Here is a 21,344-nt window from a genome sequence, read left to right on the forward strand (position 1 = left end):
CATACTAAATAAACTCCACATTTGGACCTCTTAAAATTGATCATGTTTTGCTTCTTATTAAAAAAGTTAATCACATGTGTAAGTAGTACTTTTTAATGCAAATATCAAAAGAAAATGCAGCACAATATTTATATGATTTTGAGCTGAGTGAGCTTCTTATAAGGGAGCCAAGATTCAGAATTTATGAAGAACAAGATAAATCTTGACTACATAACAGTTTTACATGTGTGGCAAAGACACCATGCATTTAAAAAATACACCCAGATTATCTACTTGGAAAACATTTGCCACCCATATGACCTAGCTGCTGCTGCTGCTGCTAAGTTGCTTCAGTCGTGTCCGACCCTGTGCGACCCCCATAGACGGCAGCCCACCAGGCTCCCCCGTCCCTGGGATTCTCCAGGCAAGAACACTGGAGTGGGTTGCCATTTCCTTCTCCAATGCATGAAAGTGAAAAGTGAAAGTGAAGTCTCTCAGTCGTGTCGGACAATTAGCGACCCCATGGACTGCAGCCTACCAGGCTCCTGCGTCCATGGGATTCTCTGGGCAAGAGTACTGGAGTGGGGTGCCATTGCCTTCTCCGGTATGACCTAGAGGGGGCTAATATAAATATTAAGAGATACGAGGTGTTTCTCGTATTTAATCTTATTGCATTATCTATACTAGTATTTCACAACCCCCCGTGTAAATCAGCTAGAATCTTGTTAAAATGGAGATTGTATTTCAGCAGGGATTTAGCTTGAGATTGTGCATTTTCAAGCTCTGTGTGATGCTGATGATATTGGTTTACATATCACAATTTGAGAAGCATTGTTCTAGACCATTCCAGTTCATGTAACAATATAAATAAACTAACTGACTTCAAATAAAATTTTGAGAACAACTGTCATGTTTTTATTCACTGCAATTGTTTGAAATGGTGGTTACTTAAAAGGAATACATTTCTTTAACCTTGCATTAGAGAAAGGATTTCATATTGACATGAACTAAGAGTGAGAGGAGAACTCTTGAGAGAAGAACTCTTTGTTTTCCTCTCTACCCTCTCTAAATGTAATTTGAAAAGAAAAAAATTTTAAAGAGGACACAACCCAGTAGAAAATTGGGCAAACAATAGTAAAAGATAATTGACATGAAAGGAAGTTATATGGACAATAAATTTAAGAAAGCATTTTTGACCTATTAGTCATAAAATACAGATTAAAGGAATTAGAAAATATTTTAAATTATGATACTGATGAAAATTTAAAAATATTAAAAATAAAATATTTGCTTCTGTGCAGGAAGTACTAGGTCATGGAGATCAATGGTTCTGTCACTAAAAAACAAAAGCTATTATATGATGTCATATTACATGATTACATGTAACAGATGAGAAAAAAGTGGCCCAAGGACTGCAAATAATTTCTAAGCTCACACAACTGGTGAGAGAGCTGGACTTTGAACCCAGATACTTTTCATTTATATCTTAGTATTACTATTAAACAATTTTGACTCTCAGAAAGGTGCTAATTATTCAAGAGATCCAAGTGATTTAATTTATTCCTATAGTGAATGCTGATGAATCCAATTTTTACACATAAGGGTTAAATGAAGTGCTTATGTTCTAGGATTATGGTGCAGATACTAAAATAAATTCAAAGAGCATTGGCTTTCCTTCATCTGCTCTAATTTACTTACTGTTTATTTGATAGAAAAGCACACAGATAATAATATTGTATAGAAGAAAACGAATCTCTAAACATAAAATTTATAAAATAGTACATTTTTTATTCTAGAAAAAATTTCATTCAGACCAAAGAGAAGTGAAAAAATATGAAAGCATAAAATACTATGATCAAGTGCAGATAGACCCTCTGATTGCAGGATGGTGAAGCCTAAAGTAAAAGAGGAAAACACAGAAGAATGAAGGAATCATAGATGCGGTGACATAGGGAGAACGGAAGAAGGAGAACTTCTGTCTCAATAGCAACATTTTAAGCATGTTCATTTATAAATTATATTTATTCCTCTGAAAGTAGAGTATTTATATTCTTCACCAAATTTTCTCCATTAATTCAGGCATCATTTTCTTACTGATTGATAAAAATATTTTATGTTAATAACATCAACCTCTGTCAAATACATTGTAAATATACATCAAACAGATGTGGCATCTGTTAATGGCAGAATAAGTTATTCAAATAATCTTAAAAAAAAACTAAAAATTCTGAATGACATATAATAAAAGCATCTTCTTTATATATTTGTGTGTGTGTGGTGGGTCCAACTTGTGACCCCATGGACTTAGCCCACTAGGCTCCTCTGTCCATGGAGTTTTCCAGGCAAGAACACCGGAGCAGGTTGCCATTTCCTCCTCCAGGGAATCTTTCTGACTCAGGGACTGAATGTGCATTTCTAGCATCTCCTGTACTGGCAGGCAGGTTCTTTATCAGCTGAGACATCAGGGAAGCCCTCTTTATATATTTATATATGTATATATGATAGATTCAAAATTTTACTGCTATAGAGTTGCACATAGTACTTTTTTGTAAATATATATATTTGGTTTACAAATATAAAAATATATACATTATTCAGACATAATCTAGAAAAAAATCTAGATCTAAGAAAAGGTTGAACTTAGACAGGTAAGCAAGCATTTCAAGATATGCTTTTTCTTAGTGTGCATGCTAAGTTGCTTCAATCATGTCCGACTCTTAGCAGCCTTATGAATTCTAGTCCACCAGGCTCCTCTGTCCATGCGACTTACCAGGCAAGAATACTGGAGTGGATTGCTCTGCCCTCCTCCAGAGGGTCTTCCTGACCCAGGGAAGGAACCCACATCCCTTATGTCTCCTGCATTGGCAGATAGGTTCTTTACCACTAGCGCCACCTGGGAAGCCCCATGTACTCTGCATATAAGCAGGGTGGTGACATAGACAGCCTTGACAACAGACAGACGGTAGACTCCTCTCCCCATTTTGAACCAGTCTGTTGTTCCATGTTTAGTTCTAACTGTGTTTCTTGATCTGTATACAGGTTTCTCTGGAGACAGGAAAGGTGGTCTGGTATTTCCACTTTTTAAAAGAATTTTCTACAGTTTGTTGTGATCTACACAGTCAAAGGTTTAGCATAGTCAATGAAGCAGATGTTTTTCTGGAATTCTCTTGCTTTTTCTATGATCCAGTGGATGTTGGCAATTTGGTCTCTTGATCCTCCACCTTTTCTAAACCCAGCTCGTACATCTTGAAGTTCTTGGTTCACGTACTGGTGAAGTGTAGCTTGCTCAGGATTTTGAGCATTACCTTGCTAGCATGTGAAATGAACACAATTGTACCGTAGTTTGAATATTCTTTGGTATTGCCTTTCTTTGGGATTGGGATGAAAACCAACCTTTTCCAGTTCTGTGGCTAGTGCTGGGTTTTCCAAATTTGCTGGCATACGGAGTGCAGCACTTTCACAGCATCATCTTTGAGGATTTGAAATAGCTCAGCTGGGATTCCATCATTTCCACTAGCTTTGTTTGTAGTGATGCTTCCTAAGGCCCACTTGACTTTGCATTCCAGGATGTCTGGCTCTAGGTGAGTGAACACACACACCATTGTGGTTATCTTGGTCATTAAGACCTTTTTTTCTACAGTTCTTCTGCTTTTTTTATTTTATTTTAAATTTATTTATTTATTTATTTTTAATTGAAGGATAATTGCTTTACAGAATTGTGTTGGTTTCTGCCAAACATCAACATGTTTCTGTTAGGTCCTTTCTGGTTCTGTCCTTTATCTTGCCCATCTTTGCATGAAATGTTCCCTTGGTATCTCTAACTTTCTTGAAGAGATCTCTAGTCTTTCCCATTCTGTTGTTTTCTTCTATTTCTTTGCATCGATCACTGAGGAAGGCTTTCTTATCTCTCCTTGCTATTCTCTGGAACTCTGCATTCAGTTGTGTATATCTTTTCCTTTTGCCTTTGCCTTTCACTTTTCTCCTTTTCTCAGCTGTTTGTAAGGCCTCCTCAGACAACCACTTTGCCTTCTTGCATTTCTTTTTCTTTCGGGTGGTTTTGGTCACTGCCTCCCGTACAGTGTTATGAACCTTCAACCATAGTACTTCAGGCACTCTGTCTATCAGATCTAATTCCTTGAAACTATTCGTCACTTCCACTGTGTAATCATAAGGGATTTGAATTAGGACATATCTGAATGGTCTAGGGGGTTTTCCTACTTTCTCAATTTAAGCCTGAATTTTGCAATAAGGAGCTCATGATCTGAGCCTCAGTCAGCTCCAGGTCTCATTTTTGCTGACTATACAGAGCTTCTCCATCTTCAGCTACAAAGAATACAATCAATATGATTTTGGTATTGACCGTCTAATGATGTTCATGTGTAAAGTCATCTCTTGTGTTGTTCAAGGAGTGGTTCTCTTGGCAAAACTCTGCCTTTTCCCTGCTTCATTTGTACTCCAAAGTCAAACTTGCCTGTTACTCTAGGTATCTCTTGATTTCCTACTTTTGCATTCTAGCCCCTATGATGAAAAAGACATCTATTTTTGATGTTAGTTCTAGAAGGTCTTGTAGGTCTTAACAGAACCGCTCAATTTCAGCTTCATTCCATCCTAATACTTTATAAAATGATTATATTTTAATTACCTTTCCAATCTCTTCTATGGTAAATAACTGATTCAAGTTCTTATATTTTTCTTTGGTTAACTGCTAGTAATTTACATTTTACTAATGTGTAAAAGTGAAAATGGTAGTCACTCAGTGTGTCCAACTCTTTGCAATCCCTTGGACTGTAGCCCACCAGGCTTCTCTGTCCAAGGAATTCTCCAGGCAAGAATATCAAAGTGGGCTGCCATTTTCTATTCCAGGGGATACTAAGGAACCATCTACTTCATCTAGATTTTAACATTTATTATTAGAGAGTTGAACATAGCTCTGTTTTTTAACTCTTGTAATTATTGTAATCTGTGATTATAGTTCCTTTCTCATTCCTGATTGTGCATATTTTCATTCTTTTTTCTTTGTAATCTAGTGCATAAGGAGGTTACTTAAAATAAATATTTTTATTGATGTATAATTGACTTAAAACATGACATTAGTTTTAGGTTATAACAAAATTCAATATTTGTATATATATTGCAAAATGATCATCACAATAGATCTAGTTATCATCTACTACAATACATAGTTACAGAATTTTCTCACCATGAGAACTTTAAGATTTATTCCCTCAGTAACCTTCAAACATACAATATTAGTAATTATAGTCCCTATGATATTTATTTCATAACTGGAAGTTTGCATCTTTTGACTCTCTTTACCTCTTTTATACACTGCCTAGGCACCCCCCTCGCCAAATCCCACCACCTCTGGCAACCAGCAATCCGTTCCTGTTTCTATAATCTTGTTTTTTATTTTTTCTAGATTTCATATATAAGTAAGATCATACAGTATATGTCTTTGTCTGTCTGACTTATTTTACTATCATAATGCCCTCAAGGTCCATTTATATTTTGCAAATGGCAAGATTGCATTCCTTTTTATGGCTGAAAAATATTCAATATACACACACACACATGCATATATATTGCATTTTCTTTATCCATTCATCAGTTAGTGGACACTTAGGTTATTTCCATGTCTTGGCTATTGTAAATAGTGCTGCAATGAACATGAAGGTGCATATTTCTTTTCGAGTTAGTGAGTTTGTTTTCTTCAGATAAGTACCCAGAAGTGGAATTGCTGGATTATATGGTAGCTCTATTTCAAACTTTTTGGAGAAACTTCCATTTGAAATATTTTTTTTAATTTAAATTTATTTATTTAAATTGGAGGCTAATTATTTTACAATATTGTATTGGTTTTGCCATACATCAACATGAATCCACCACGGGTGTTCACATGTTCCCAATCCTGAACCCCTCTCCCACCTCCCTCCCCATACCATCCCTCTGGGTCATCCCAGTGCACCAGCCCCAAGCTTCCTGTATCCTGCATCAAACCTAGACTGGCGATTCGTTTCTTATATGATATTATACATATTTCAATGCCATTCTCCCAAATCATCCCACCCTCTCCCTCTCCCACAGAGTCCAAAAGACTGTTCTATACATCTGTGTCTCTTTTGCTGTCTCGCATACAGGGTTATTGTTACCGTCTTTCTAAATTCCATATATATGCGTTAGTATACTGTATTGGTGTTTTTCTTTCTGGCTTACTTCACTCTGTATAATAGGCTCCAGTTTCATCCACCTCATTAGAACTGATTCAAATGTATTCTTTTTAATGGCTGAGTAATACTCCATTTTGTATATGTACCACCGCTTTCTTTTCCATTCATCTGCTGATGGGCATCTAGGTTGCTTCCATGTCCTGGCTATTATAAACAGTGCTTCAATGAACACTGGGATACACGAGTCTCTTTCCCTTCTGGTTTCCTCAGTGTGTATGCCCAGCAGTGGGATTGCTGGGTCAGGGAACCCTCTTACATTGTTGGTGGGAATGTAAACTAGTACAGCCACTATGGAGAATAGTGTGGAGATTCCTTAAAAAACTGAAATATTTTAATGTTATTTTTAGAGAACAAGTATTTGGATTTGTTTATTCTTTCTAATGATTTTTTAAATCAATTTCATATTTTATTTTTATTATTTACATATTCCAACTTTGGGTTGATTAATTTATTTTCTAGCTTCTTAGAGAATTATTTTTAAACACAAAGGTCTTCTTTTTTAAAAAATAAGTTTTATTTTTTAGAATAGTTTCAGGTCATAGCAAAATCAAGTAGAAGATACAGAGATTTATCATATACCCCTCATATGCACAGCATTCTCCATTATTCCCATTCTACACAGTGTGGTATATTTGTTATAATCAACAAGCCTACAGTGATGCATCATTATTACCCAAAGTCCATAATTTAAATTAGGATTTATTCTTGGTGTCATACATTTTATGGATTGTGAAAAAGGTATAAAGATATATATTCATCATTACAGTACTATACACAATAGTTTCTGAGACATAAAAATCTTCTATGTTCAGCCTTTTATCCCTCCTTTCCTACACAGTTTACCTATTGCCCTATTGAAGAACATTGTGACTGCTTCAGGTTTTTGGAAGTTATAAATAAAGCTCTTACAAACATACTTGTGCAGGTTTTTGTGTAGACACAAGTTTTCAGCTCTTGTGGGTAAACACCAAAGAGTATGACTGCTGGATCACATGATAAGAATATGTTAAGTTTTTTAAGAAACTGCCAAACTATTTTCCAAAGTGGTTGTACCATTTGCATTTCCACCACGAATGAATTAGAGTTTCTGTTTCACATCTTTATCGGCATTTGTTTTTGTCAGTGTTTTGGATTTTCACCATTCTAATGTTTCTATTAATAGTGGCATTTCATTATTGTTTAAAATTGCAATTCCCTGATGACATTTCATGTTGAGCATCTTTTCATATGCTTATTTCAATATATTTTCATATGCTTATTTCAATATAGTTCACTTGAGACATCCTCTTTGACTCATGGATTATTTTGAAGTGTGTGTCTAATTTCCAAATGTATAGAAATTCTCTCAGTATTTTTAAAATTTTTGGTATCTAGCTTGATTCCATTATGGTCAAAAACATTTTACTATGATCTTAATTTTGTAAAATTTGTTAAAATTTGTTTTTTGACCAATGATATAGTCTATTTTGGTGAAGAGTCCAAGTTTGCTTAAAGAAACATGCATTTGTTTTTATAGAATGACACATTCCTTAAATATATATTAGGTCCCATTGATTGATGGTGCTGTTTAGTCTTTCTACATACTTGCTAATTTATGTTTAATGGTTCTATCAATTACTGAGTAAAAGGTGTTCAACTCTCTAACTGTAATTGTTTCTTATTTCTCTTATGTAATTTCAACTTATTTCTCCCTTCAGTTTTGTTAGTTTTGATTTCTCATTTTGAAACTCTATTATTGGTGTGTACACACATATGGTTGTTGTATGTTCTTGGTGAATTGGTCATTTTATAATTATGTAATGACCTTTTTTGTCCCTGGTAATTTTCTGTACTTTGAAAACTACTTTATCTGGAATATTAATGTAGCCACTATAGTTTCCTTTTGATTAGTGTTTGCATGGCATATCTTTTTTCATCTTTTTACATTTAACCTACCTATAATATTTCTATGTTCAAATAAATTGATTATTACTGTAAATGATAACTTAAAATACTCTTTACACAAATAAATTGTTTAAAGTATTGAGTTATACCACTTTATTAAAAATATTTTCCTTGAATGAAATTTAAATTAATTTTAAATGATGTGAATCTTTGAAGAAACATAAAATTCATATTTAACTTATCACAATATGAAGTGGAGACCTGTCCATTGATGTGAACATAAACATCAAGGAAATTGAATCATGGGGGGAAAGCTTTGGATTTTATTTTATTGAAACAAATTTTCTTTCATTTCCAAGGAGCATATTTCAGATATAATTCCTTGGAAGATCTCTTCTAAATAGCTATGTGCTTTATTTTTGACTTGGCATTTTTCCCCAAATTATTTGTGTGGTAAATCTGGTTGCAAAGATGCAATGATGTATTACTCAGTCTAATTCCTATGCACAATATTCATGGCACACACTGAGTGTTCAATAAATGTCATCAAAGAGACTAAGTGCTTGTTTTATCATTGATTATACTTTTATACCTTATTCAAATTCTAGTGTTTAATTCTCAATAAAAATCATTTTTTATGTTCAGTTAGCAAACTCTGGGAGATAGTGAAGGACAGGGAAGCCTTCAGTACTTCAGTCTATGGGGTCTCAAAGAGTCAGACACAACTGAACAACTGAAAAACAACAGTTTAATATGTTTTAAATAGACATTTATAAGGACTCTAAAAAGTGCTCTATGGTAGACAAGGAAATGAAAACATAATCCTTTTACTTAAGAAGATGATAATCTAAAAAAGGGGGGACAAATATTAATATGTAAATAAGAACTAGAGAGATAGGTGTTGATAGAGTTTGAGGAAACACACAGCAGAGGACAAGCAATTCTATTACAGGATTTTAGGGAGCTGGGAATATGGAAAGATTTCTTTTCTTTTTTTTTTAACCAACGTGGCAGCATCTAGGATCTTAGTTTCCCGACCAGGGATCAAACCTGTGCCCCCTGCAGTGGAAGCACAGTGTCTAACCACTGGATCACTAGGGAAGTCCCTGAAAAGATTTCATGATAGAAAGAAGATTGTAGAGTGCTGGGGACAGTTGGGGAGGAAAGGCCTGCCAGTGCTTGACTTTGAATTCTCATTTTTTTTCACCTCTTGGCAGTGTTAGGGAAGATAGAGAAGAGCATTTCAGCATAGGATACATCAAGGATACAAAGGCAATACAAATTCAGTTAATGTATGATTATGCACACTTTCAGATTAATGCATGAGCAAGAAGGTATAAAAGGTGAGCATTATCAATCCCTGGATTTAAATTGCTTGGTGATTGATAATATACTGTTCTTGAGATAGAAGATTCAGTAAACCAAAGTGTCTATATATTATGTATACATATGTATGTGTGTATATATACGTGTGTGTGTATATGCATGTGTAAATATACATGTATGTGTGTGTGTGTGTGTGTGTATGTGTGTATATACATCAAGGGAGAAGTTGGAAAAAACCAAGTGGTATTATGGTTGGTAAGGGGCTTCCCAGGTGACTCAGTGGTAAAGAATATGCCTGCCAATACAGGAGATGCCAGTTTGATCCCTGGGTTGGGAAGATCCCCAGGAGAACAAATGGCAATGCATTCCAGTATTCTTGCCTAGAAAATCCCATGGACAGAGGAGGCTGGCAGGCTACAGTCTGGGGTCACAGAGTCAGACATGACTGAGCATGCATACATAAGATTATGGTTGGTTACGGTTTAGTACAAATGACAGTAAAAGGAGTAAAAAGGAAACTTGGTGGGAGGAGAACTAACTGTAAGCAGTATCAGTGAATCCAAGGCTCAGCTCAGTTCAGTTGAGTTGCTCAATAGTATCTGACTCTTTGTGACCCCATTGACTGCAGCACCCCAGGCTTCCCTGTCCTTCACCAACTCCTGGAGCTTGCTCAAACTCAGGCCCATTGAGTTAGTGATGCCATCAAACCATCTCATCCTCTGTTGTCCCCTTCTCCTCCTGCCTTCAATCTTTCCCAGCATCAGGGTCTTTTCAAATGAGTTAGTCCTTTGTATCAGGTAGCCAAAGTACTGAAGCTTCACTTTCAGTATCAGTCCTTCCAATGAACATTCAGGACTGATTTCCTTTAGGATTGACTGGTTTGATCTTCTTGCATTCCAAGGGATTCTCAAGGGTCTTCTCCAACACCACAGTTCAAAAGCATCAGTTTTTCTGTGCTCAGCTTTCTTTATGGTCCAACTCTCAAATCCATACATGACTACTCAAAAAACCATAGCTTTGACTAGATGGACCTTTGTCAGCAAAGTAATGTCTCTGCTTTTCAATACTCTGTCTAGGTTTGACATAGTTTTTCTTCCAAGGGGCAAGCATCTTTTAATTTCATGGCTTCAGTTACCATCTGCAGTGATTTTGGCCCCCCCCCCCAAATACTCTGTCACTGTTTCCATTTTTTTCCCCATCTATTTATCATGAAGTGATAGGACCAGATGCCATGCTTCATTTTTTGAATGTTGAGTTTTAAGCTAGCTTTTTAACTCTCCTCTTTCACTTTCATCAAGAGGCTCTTTAAGTTCCTCTTCCCTTTCTGCCATAAGCATGGGTTCATCTCCATATCTGAGGTTATTGATATTTCTCATAGCAATCTTGATTCCAGCTTGTGCTTCATCCAGCCTGGTATTTTGCATGATGTACTCTGCATATAAGTTAAATAAGCGGGGTGATAATATACAGCTTTGACATACTCCTTTCCCAATTTGGAACCAGTCTGTTGTTCCCTGTCCAGTTCTAACTGTTGCTTCTTGACCTGCATACAGATTATCAGGAGGCAGGTTAGGTGGTCTGGTATGCCAGTCTCTTGAAGAATTTTCCACAGTTTGTTGTGATCCACACAGTCAAGGTCTTTATCATAGTTAATGAAGCAGAAGTCAATGTTTTTCTGGAATTGTCATGCTTTTCTATGATCCAACAGATGTCAGTATGATCTCTGCCTTTTCTAAATCCAGCTTGATCATCTGGAAGTTCTTGGTTCATGTACTGTTGGAGCCTAGCTTGGAGAATTTTGAGCATTACTTTGCTAGCCTGTAAGTGCAATTGTGTGGTAGTTTGAACATTCTTTGGCATTCCCTTTCTCTATGATTGGGATGAAAACTGACTTTTCCAGTCTTGTGGCCACTGCTGAGTTTTCCAAATTTTCTGGCATATTGAGTATAGCACTTTCACAGTATCATCTTTTAGGATTTGAAATAGCTCAACTAGAATTCCATGACCTTCACTAGCTTTGTTTGTAGTGATGCTTCCTAAGGCCCAGTTGACTTCACACCCCAGAATATCTGGCCCTAGGTGAGTGATCACACCATCATGGTTACCTGGGTCATTAAGATCGTCTTTGCATAGTTCTTTTGTGTATTTTTGCCACCTCTTCTTAACATTTTCTGCTTCAGAAACCAAGGTAATGAAATGTTAAAAAAAAACAGGAACTGTCAGAGGGATCAAATGCAAGAAGGCAATCAAGTAGGGGAGGACTGCCAAAGTCCATTGGCTATGTCAACTGTTGCTATAAATAAATTCAGACTGCATCTGCTTGAAGTGTGAATGGAAGGTGAAAAAGTAGACATAGTTTCTATACATCTTTTTATCAAGAATCTTAAGAAGAGTAAAAGAGATAGAGTGAGTCTACGGAAAGTAGCCAGAAAGAAGTGAAAATTAAATATTCAGGAGGAAGACTTGCTGGAGAAGCAAGATCCTAGTGGAACTAAAGAACATAAAGAGTGATTAGCCTTGAATACAGAGGAGCCTGGTGGGCTACGGTCCGTAGGGTCACAAAGAGTCGGACACGACTGAAGCGACTGAGCAGGCACATACACAGCCTTAAATAGGATCACATGAGCCTCTGAAACTGAATAAAGAGAGAGAGCGCGACAGAGAGAGAGGGAAAGGAAACTGAACTTGTCCATAAAAGTATTGTCTTTTTTACAATTTTTTCTTCAAAATGTTATAAAATTATTCCAATTTGGCTCAGTTGCTTAAAATGCTTTAAGGATGTCCTTCTCTTAAATTCACCCTCAGAGATGTGTGGATTTACCACACACACACATGTGCATTTACACATATCTAAGCTTTCTTGTTTAAATGATGCTTGGAAACTGAGAAAAGTTATTTTGCATCATATGAAAAAATCAAATTGGTAGATAATCCTTGGTCATAAAAAATGCTTTCTAGAGTATAATTATTTACTGGCACAAACATACATTCTAAAAAGTGAGACCCCCAAATATTTGTTGTTTGAAAGCTATTAGAAATACATGGCCTTTTTGATTCAATACTTTAACATATTCATTCGACAAAAATGTATAGAGATTTCACTGTTTGTCAGACATTAACCTAGAGGGTACTTTGATGAATAGAATTCACTTGTATGTGTTCTGATAAATGTATTATAAAATAGATTTCATTAATGTATACTACCTTGATGTGACATCAGTTAAAAGCATTATTTGGCTTAAGTCTTTAACTCTTCTAGCTATTTTATTTATATCTTTTCTGAAGCATTTAGGCATGACCCTCACTGTCTTAATTTACAATCATATACACTCACAAGAGAATTCAGCTGAATAGATTCTGTAATCTCTAATGTACTGCTGAAGAATTCTAGGTTCACTGAACTCAACACAGTTTATATATCTCATTATTAGTTTGGAGATATTAACTACCCACATAGGAAAGGGGCTGGCATCAATATACACAGTAGATTTGCTTATTGCTTCATTATGTCTGTGACCCTATGACAATGCTTCACTCTATTCCATACTGCAGTTTCTCCTATTGTGGTCATGTGGTGAGTCTGCATTTTCCATGAGTTTCCCAGGTGATATTTATGTACCATATAATTTGAGAACCATTCCATTGCTAAAAAGTGTTTGAAATTGCTGGGCAAATGTTGTAAAAAATATTGCATCCTCCAGAGACCATAAACTTTGATTTTGAAGAACTACACCAAGGTGGTAGGTATGACACAGGAGCAGGCAGGCAGCACAGTGTACTGCCAAGAATACTGATTTTGAATGAAGCAGACTTGAGTTGGACTCCTGTCCACTTCTTTCTGGCTTGTGTGTTTAAGAACAATAATTACTTCTTTGACCCTCAGTTTTCTGCTCTGTAAAATGGTGGTAGTCACTTCTTCATAAATTTACTGAGGGGATTAAATAGTGGAAGGATGGAACTGTTATTTCTTCTTTCTGCTCAAACTTCCTACCAGTTTGAGGCTACAGAAAAAAGGAGACAAGATAAGGGATGAGGACATGTCAGATCATCCCTTTATGCTAATCTAGGATAATTCATTTCAGTATTTACCAGAATCCAAAGCAAAGGACCTCATGGAGGAACCCTCATCTCCACAAAGAAGTAGAAAAGAAATAATCATCTGGGTTTTTTACCCAGCTTCACAACTTAGCAGTTTCATAACCAATATTCAACTATTTATTTTGTCTGAACTTAAATTCCCACTCCTGCAAAACAGACACAATAATTCCTCTTGTTATTGTTTTAGGGATTATACATTATAATGTGTATAAAGCTCTTTGTACCACAAAAACTCTCATCTCTGTCTTTTGAAGTCTTGCTTGGCATTTAGCTGATGTATTTACACTTCAGTTTAACTAAGCCAGGTCTAACAAATTGATAAATCCATCATCATTGTTTTTTTTTTTTTCTTTAAATAAAAGGCTTGGTGGGGGTTGATGGTATCCAGTACTAGATATGAGCAGAAATGTGTAATACTTTGGTTGCAGTTAGTTTCTTGGCACAGAGTCTAGAAACAAGAAAAAGCAACCTCTAGGAATCCTGAGTGAGTCATGAAATAGACAAGCTGGAGCTAAGTAACCAAATCTAAATTAGGGCAAGGCAAAAGAACAAAATCAAGGGACAAAGCCAAGTTCTGATAGCACAATGAGTGGGTGTATGGAAATTTGGGGTAGATATAAAGATGGCAAAGTTAGAGAAATACTCTGGATAAATGAGAACAGATTTTTATAGGAATCTTGAGATGAAGGTAAGGTTTGCATGTCTAAGCAAACAGCCTGCAAATAAGGTCAGACCTGGCGAACTTGTACTCTAATTGGTATATAATTCTGACCTGGAATCCTATTCTTTATCGTTGCAGCCCAGAGACTGGCTAGCCAGCCTGTTGAGACATCCGCCTGCTGTCTGATTCTGGCCCCAGGCTCATGCCAAGATAACTAACTGGAATAGCTAAGCTTCCTGACATACATTGTTTATATGTATTTGCTTCTGTGGAATACTGCTGATGACACTGGTGAGCACCTTCCTCAGGGAATCTGTCTTTTAAGAAACCTTGACTTGATTCTCCTTCTGACCATGGGTTAGTGTCCCAGGCCCTTGGCATTGCTTCCAGCCCTGTTTCTTTCAGTCTAACACCTGTTATTTAAGATGCAAGTGTTAATTACTCTTCTCAAATATTTCTGCTCCTCACCTGGGTCAACAAATGCCTTTAAGTAGATAGATGAACTTAGCCTAAGCTGTCTCTTGATATTTGGATTTCTTAATTGTACTGCAAAACAGACACATTCCTGGGCTTCCCTTGTGACTCAGCTGGTGAAGAATCTGCCTGCAATGCGGGAGATGTAGGTTCACTCCCTGAGTTGGGAAGATCCTCTGGAGAAGGGAAAGGCTACCTGCTCTAGTATTCTGGCCTGGACATGACTGAGTGACTTTCACTTTCACTTTCCCATATCCCCAGACTGCTCCATAAATTTCCTCCTTTTCCTATCTCTTAAGTAACAGAATATGAGAGGAAAATTCAGTGAAATTTATGGAGGCCTCAGTCTGCCTGCTCATTAAATTAATTCTTTAATTCTGGGCTACAGTTACAAGCTGGGATCCAATCTGACTAAATTTTCAAATGATCTTTCTACATGCTTTAAAACATGTCCACAAGATTAAACATGGCTTGAAAGTGTGAAAGTGTTAGTCACTCAGTCATGTCCAACTCTTTGAGACCCCATGGACTGTAGCCGGCCAGGCTCCTCTGTGCATGGAATTCTCCAGGCAAGAACACTGGAGTGGGTTGCCATTTCCTTCTAAGGGGATCTTCCCAACCCAGGGATCAAACCCAGGTCTCCTGCATTGCAGGCAGATTCTTTACCATCTGAGCCACTGGGGAAGCCCTAAACATGGCTCAAATAGATATAATTTTCTCCCAAACCTAGCTAATTTTACTACTCTGGCTCTTCCTCCCTGAAATACAAGATACGAATCCAATTTTAGAAGAGCAGCAATAAATGTACTCAGCAGCTAATGGATACTATTTATTTCTTGAGTAGTATAAAGAATTATACAGTGTTGCATATGTCAATAATACAAATATAGCTTATTGGACAACATGGAAGAAAGAAGATTTATAGTTAGCACTCACTTTATACAAATTTTATAAGAACTCAAGTTTCCAAATTTAAGATAAATTAGGGAGAAATAATTTGGATTTCAAAATATTGATGTGATTAATGGCAGAATTAAGCAGAGTTCTTTAAAACAGAAAAACCACCTAAATGATTGTAAAATATGGTTTTGATTTCCAAATGTCAGTGTGTATTTTTTAGCAATACAAAAGTAGTTTAAATAACATAATACACTTAAAACATTATATAAACTATGAATAGAGGTCGCCTAATGTGAAGAGCCAACTGGTTAAAAAAGACCCTCATGTTGGGAAAGGTTGAAGGCAGGAGGAGAAGGGAATGACAGAGGATGAGATGGTTGAGTGGCATCACCAACTCAATGGACATCAGTTTGAGCAAGCTCCAGGAGATGGTGAAGGACTGGGAAGCCTGGTGTGCTGAAGTCCATGGGGTTGCAAAGAGTCAGACACCACTGAGCGACTGAACAACAACCCCTTGTGTATCAGATACATAAAGTGAAAGTGAAGTCGCTCAGTCGTGTCCGACTCTTTGCAACCCCATGTACTGGGATTTTCCAGGCAAGAGTGCTGGAGTGGATTGCCATTTCCTTCTCCAGGGTATCTTCCGACCCAGGAATCGAACCTGGGTCTCCCGCATCGCAGGCAGACGCTTTACCGTCTGAGCCATCAGGGAAGCACAGATAGATAAGGAACATGCAAATTTACCATTAAATTACATAAAATTTTGAGTCATACTACATTATCTACTTTCAGAACAGAGACAATTAAAATAAGTTCCTTACATATGAATGAGTTCCTTTCTGAGAGCACATTCATAAGTCCAATTTGTTCATGTCCAACAAAGTTAGCCTACGTGTCCAACTAACACAATTGGTTATATAGTACTGTACTGTAATCAGTTTATAATACTTTTCACACAAATAATATATAAAAAGCAAACAAATACAAAAAAACAAGGAAAACATTTTCAATCTCACAGTACCTTGAAAACTATAGTAGTACTGTATGACAGCTGGCATACAGGGGCTGGCATCAAGTGAACAGCCAAGAAGAGTTACTGACTGGAGTAGAGAGAGGAGGTGGGAGATGGTAAAGCTGAAGGATCTCCAGCAATAGGAGATGGAGCGCAAGTGGCAACTTCAGTCAAGCCTGACGTTGATGGAACGCATGTTCACATCTTTGAAAGTTTGCAATTTGAAGGTTTGAATGCAGAGTACTTCATCTATCTGATTTGCCCCTCTCCATTGTCTCTTAATTCTTTATAATAGGTGAAAAAAATGCAGGCACACACGATTTTGTTTTGCTTTGTTTGCATTCATGGCTAGAGAATTTTTTTGGAGTAGGAAAAACATGAAAACAAATAAAAACATCTAGAGGCATACATCTTAAAGAAATAGAATTTATGATAGCACATGTTAAATTTATATGTATGTGCATTTGTATATATAAATATTCAAATTATGATCTAGTTATAATTAAATCACTTTACTGTGCTTTTTATTATATGAACAAAAATATCTGAAAAATAAATCTTACAAAAAACTAATATATAGTTTAGAGCTGCATCTTAATATATTGGTTAAAAGAAGAAATGTTCATAAACTGATAAAAAACATTTGTGGTGATGCTATAATGATCAGAATGTTAAATCAAGTATGTGATTGATATAAATTTGCTTTCAGTAGATAGATCATAAAAATTTAATCTCATTATTTTATTATTGTTTTATTACATAAATAAAGGTGAATTTATTCATCGGAGGAACAGAAATTATCAGAAGGGGCTTTTTTAAAAGATGGGTGCTAAAATGTGGATTATGCTTTGCAATAATAACATTGTGGAAAGTAATTGGGATCAACATTTTTCTAGCCTGTGAAGCAAGCTTGTGTTCCTTTCATGAAAAAAAATTTGCAAGGAAGGAGCTTTTAAGGGGTAATTAAAGAGAGTATACTCTTCATGCAAAAATAAGATTTGAGTCAGTGACCATAGTTACAATGGTATATTTATGTATTATTTATGTTTGGGCTCCATTATATATAGGCTTTGTGCACTAACTACTACATGCTTTCCGTAAGCTTTGTTAGTTTTAGAAATACTTGCTCTTAATTAAATAGCCTTGTCTGATTTACCAAAACTAACTTGTATCTAATAGATCTAATAATATAGTCTTATCATTGGTAGAAAATAGTCTTCACTGTCCTGTTTTCACAAGTATGACACTGGAGGGTTTAAAAAGGTATAAAAGAAGATCCTGAACTCACCTCATCCCATAGAATAAACAAATATACAACTACAAATGGGATAATTTCCTCTGAAAGGGACCTGAAAATTGGGTAAATAGAGTCTCCACAACAAAGGACAGCATCGAGACATATAAGAGAAATAGAGATATGAGCTTGTAACGGGAAAATTCACACTTCAGTCACAATGATCCACAGCTTGGGAGGATCACAAAGGTAGAGTTATTTTACTGAAGAGTGAGGGATGTGAATTCCACATGAAGCACCCCAAATCTTGGATCCTGCACAGGCGAGATAAGCCCTTCTTCCCTCCAAACATCTGGCTTAGAAAACCACCAGACAACATACAGAACTATAGGGAAATGGAAAACCCACTCTTAAAGGTCTCATGCACCACCTTAACTTGACTTGAAAAGAAGCGCAAAAACAGCACCCTGAAAAGCAGATGGACTGTAGGTGGAGGGGACCCACTTACTAATCCTGAAGCATCTGCTGGAGAGACAGGAACCATTGGGATGCTCCCTATGAACTTTGGGGCTTCCCTGGTGGTAAGGAATCTGCCTGCAATGTGGGAGACCTGGATTTGACTCCTGGATCAGGAAAATCCTCTGGAGAAAGGAACAACAGCCTACTCCAGTATTTTTGCCTGGAGAACTTAGACACTGGTGGCAGTCATTTTACCAACCTCAGGCTACCTTGTTAGTGCCAGCTCTGAAGGAATCCATTTTAGAAATCTCAATCTAATTTGTTAGCATCAGTGGGCACTCTTTGCTGAGAGCCCTGCCTACCTCAGCCACTGCTGGCCAGGTGCTAATCCCACCCACTCATATCCAGCAGCTGTGGCGGCTGCCCGCCAGGCATTCCAGGGGTTACCTCCACCCACTAGCACACTGCAGCAGCGACTGTAATCCTACCACAAGCCAATATTCTCCATGAATATAGATACAAAAATCCTCAACAAAATACTAGCAAACCAAATCCAGCAATACATTAAAAGGTTCACATAACATTATCAAGTGGGATTTATTTCAGGGATGTAAGGATAGTTCAACATCTGCAAATCAACCATTGTGATACATCACATTAACAAAATGAAAGATAAAATTCACGTGATCACTTCAGTAGATGCAGAGAAAGCATTTGACAAAACTTCACATTCATTGATGATTAAAAAAACAAATCTCAATGAAGTGAGTGTAAAGTGAATGTATCTCAATATAATAAAGGCCACATATACCAAACCCACAAATAAAATCACACTCAATAGGTTATAGCTGAAAGTTTTTCTTCTAAGATCAGGAAAAAGGCAAGTTGATTCACTCTCACCGCTTTTATTTAACATTGTATTGGAAGTCTTAGCCATAGCAATTAGGCCAAAAAGGAAATATAAGGAATCCTAATTGAAAAGAAAGAAGTAAAACTGTTTCTAGTTGCAGATGACAATATCATATGGAGAAAACATTGAAGACGCCAACAAAAAACTGCTAGAATTAATAAATGAATTCAGTGAAGTTAGAGGAAAAAAATTGATATACAGAACTCTATGGCATTTCTATACACTAATAACAAACTATCAGAAAGAGAAATTAAGAAAACAGTCTCATTTAAAATTGCCTCAAAAGGAATAAAATATTTCAGAATAAACATAACCAAGAAGGCAAAAGATCTGCACACTGAAAACTGTAAGACACTAATAAAAGAAACTGAGAAAGACATGTAAATGATAGATATTCCATGCTCATGGATTGGAAGAATTAATATTGTTAAAATGTTCATACTACCCAAACCAATCTATTGATTCAATGCAATTCCTATTAAAATACCAATGGCATATTTCCTGGACATAGAAGAAATAATTCTAAAATTGGTATGGAACCAGAAAAAGTCAAGTCCAAAGAAAATGAACAAACAAAATAAAAAAAAACCCTCATAGATACAGAGAACAGATTAGTGGTTACCAGAAAGGAAGGCGGAGAAGGCAATGGCACCCCACTCCAGTACTCTTGCCTGGAAAATCCCGTGGATGGAGGAGCCTGGTGGGCTGCAGTCCATGGGGTCACTAAGAGTTGGACAGGACTGAGTGACTTCACTATCACTTTTCACTTTCATGCATTGGAGAAGGAAATGGCAACCCACTCCAGTGTTCTTGCCTGGAGAATCCCAGGGACGGGAGAGCCTGGTGGGCTGCCATCTATGGGGTCGCACAGAGTCGGACACGACTGAAGCGACTTAGCAGCAGAGAAGAAGGGAATTGGGGGTGGGTGAAATTGGTAACTGTATGGTAGATGGTATCTAGACTTGTGGTGGAGATCATTCTGTAATGAATGGATATGTTGAACTATAATATTAGACACCTGAAACTTATGTAATAAAAACAAATAAAAGCATTATACTATGTGTAGCACTCTAGATAATTTTGGAGTCTCTCGGTCTTTATGCTTTCCAGGAGCATGTAGTCAGATAAGCATGAGAATTCTTCATATACTTTGTATTTCAGAACAACGTTTCTCCTGAGCAAGCTCATGATTATGTTTCTTCACATTTATGCAACAGATCTCTAAGAGATGTTATTTTCATACTCATTATACAGATGATTAGCTGGAACTCAGGGAGGTTAAGTGATTCACACAGTTAGCAAATTGCAGAGCCTGGGCTTGGATTTAGATCTTTCATAATGAACTTCATTTTCTTTCTTCTCTATTCTATGTTGAATATATATTGACTCCTCCACTGCTCCAGTGACAGTTTTGCTATGAATTTATTTGTGCCGTGTATTACTTGGACCAATCAATATACCGAGTGAATCCATTTTGATGGGGCATGAATGGCAGAGAGTATGCCTACTACTAAACTCACTCATCAAAATGTCTCAGTGTATACACTGATAAATATTTACACAAATAAAATTTCAAAATCACATCAGGTTTTGAAAATACTAAAAAATCCTTCTATTGTAGTTAGTGAACATTTCTAGACAGCCTAATATGTGATAGAGATGCTGAAAAGATTATATATATATATTTCTTATATAAGTCTTTTAAAGAAAATGCTACAGTAAAAAAGAAAATACTTGAATGATCAATAAGCACATAAAAAATACTCAACATCACTGGTTGTCAGAAAAATGCATACTAAAATTCACATTTGCTGGAATTGCTACAATTGACTACTAGGAACATTAGTGAGATTATAGATCGATGTGAACTCTCATATATCCAACCCTTTGTTTTCTTTGAAAGTTAAACACATACTTACCCTCTGAGGCAGGAATTCTATTCCTAGGTTTTTACCTATGAAAAATAAAAACATATTTTAGCAAGGAGATTTGTATAAGAATATTTTCAAATGTTCTTATCACAAATTGAAAAAAGTGGTAATTATGCATGTGGTAGTGGATATTAGCTAAACTTATACAGTAATCGTTTCACAGTTTAGACATATATCATTATTTCACACATCTTAAAAGAATACATTATATGTCAATTATATCTTATTAACAATAAATAAAATAATTTT

The 21,344-nt window shown here is 36.3% G+C and overlaps 1 long non-coding RNA gene across 1 annotated transcript in view; it reads right to left on the reverse strand.

Annotated features, from left to right (window-relative positions):
- The window catches only part of LOC129655083 (uncharacterized), a 166,378-nt gene that overhangs the window by 83,876 nt on the left and 61,158 nt on the right, over nucleotides 1-21,344 (reverse strand). The window contains exon 2 of the long non-coding RNA XR_008715750.1: nucleotides 21,084-21,118. This is a non-coding gene — a long non-coding RNA (uncharacterized LOC129655083). The remainder of the gene's footprint in view (nucleotides 1-21,083; nucleotides 21,119-21,344) is intronic.

Source organism: Bubalus kerabau, chromosome 6, assembly GCF_029407905.1.
Source record: "Bubalus kerabau isolate K-KA32 ecotype Philippines breed swamp buffalo chromosome 6, PCC_UOA_SB_1v2, whole genome shotgun sequence".
NCBI lineage: Eukaryota > Metazoa > Chordata > Mammalia > Artiodactyla > Bovidae > Bubalus > Bubalus kerabau.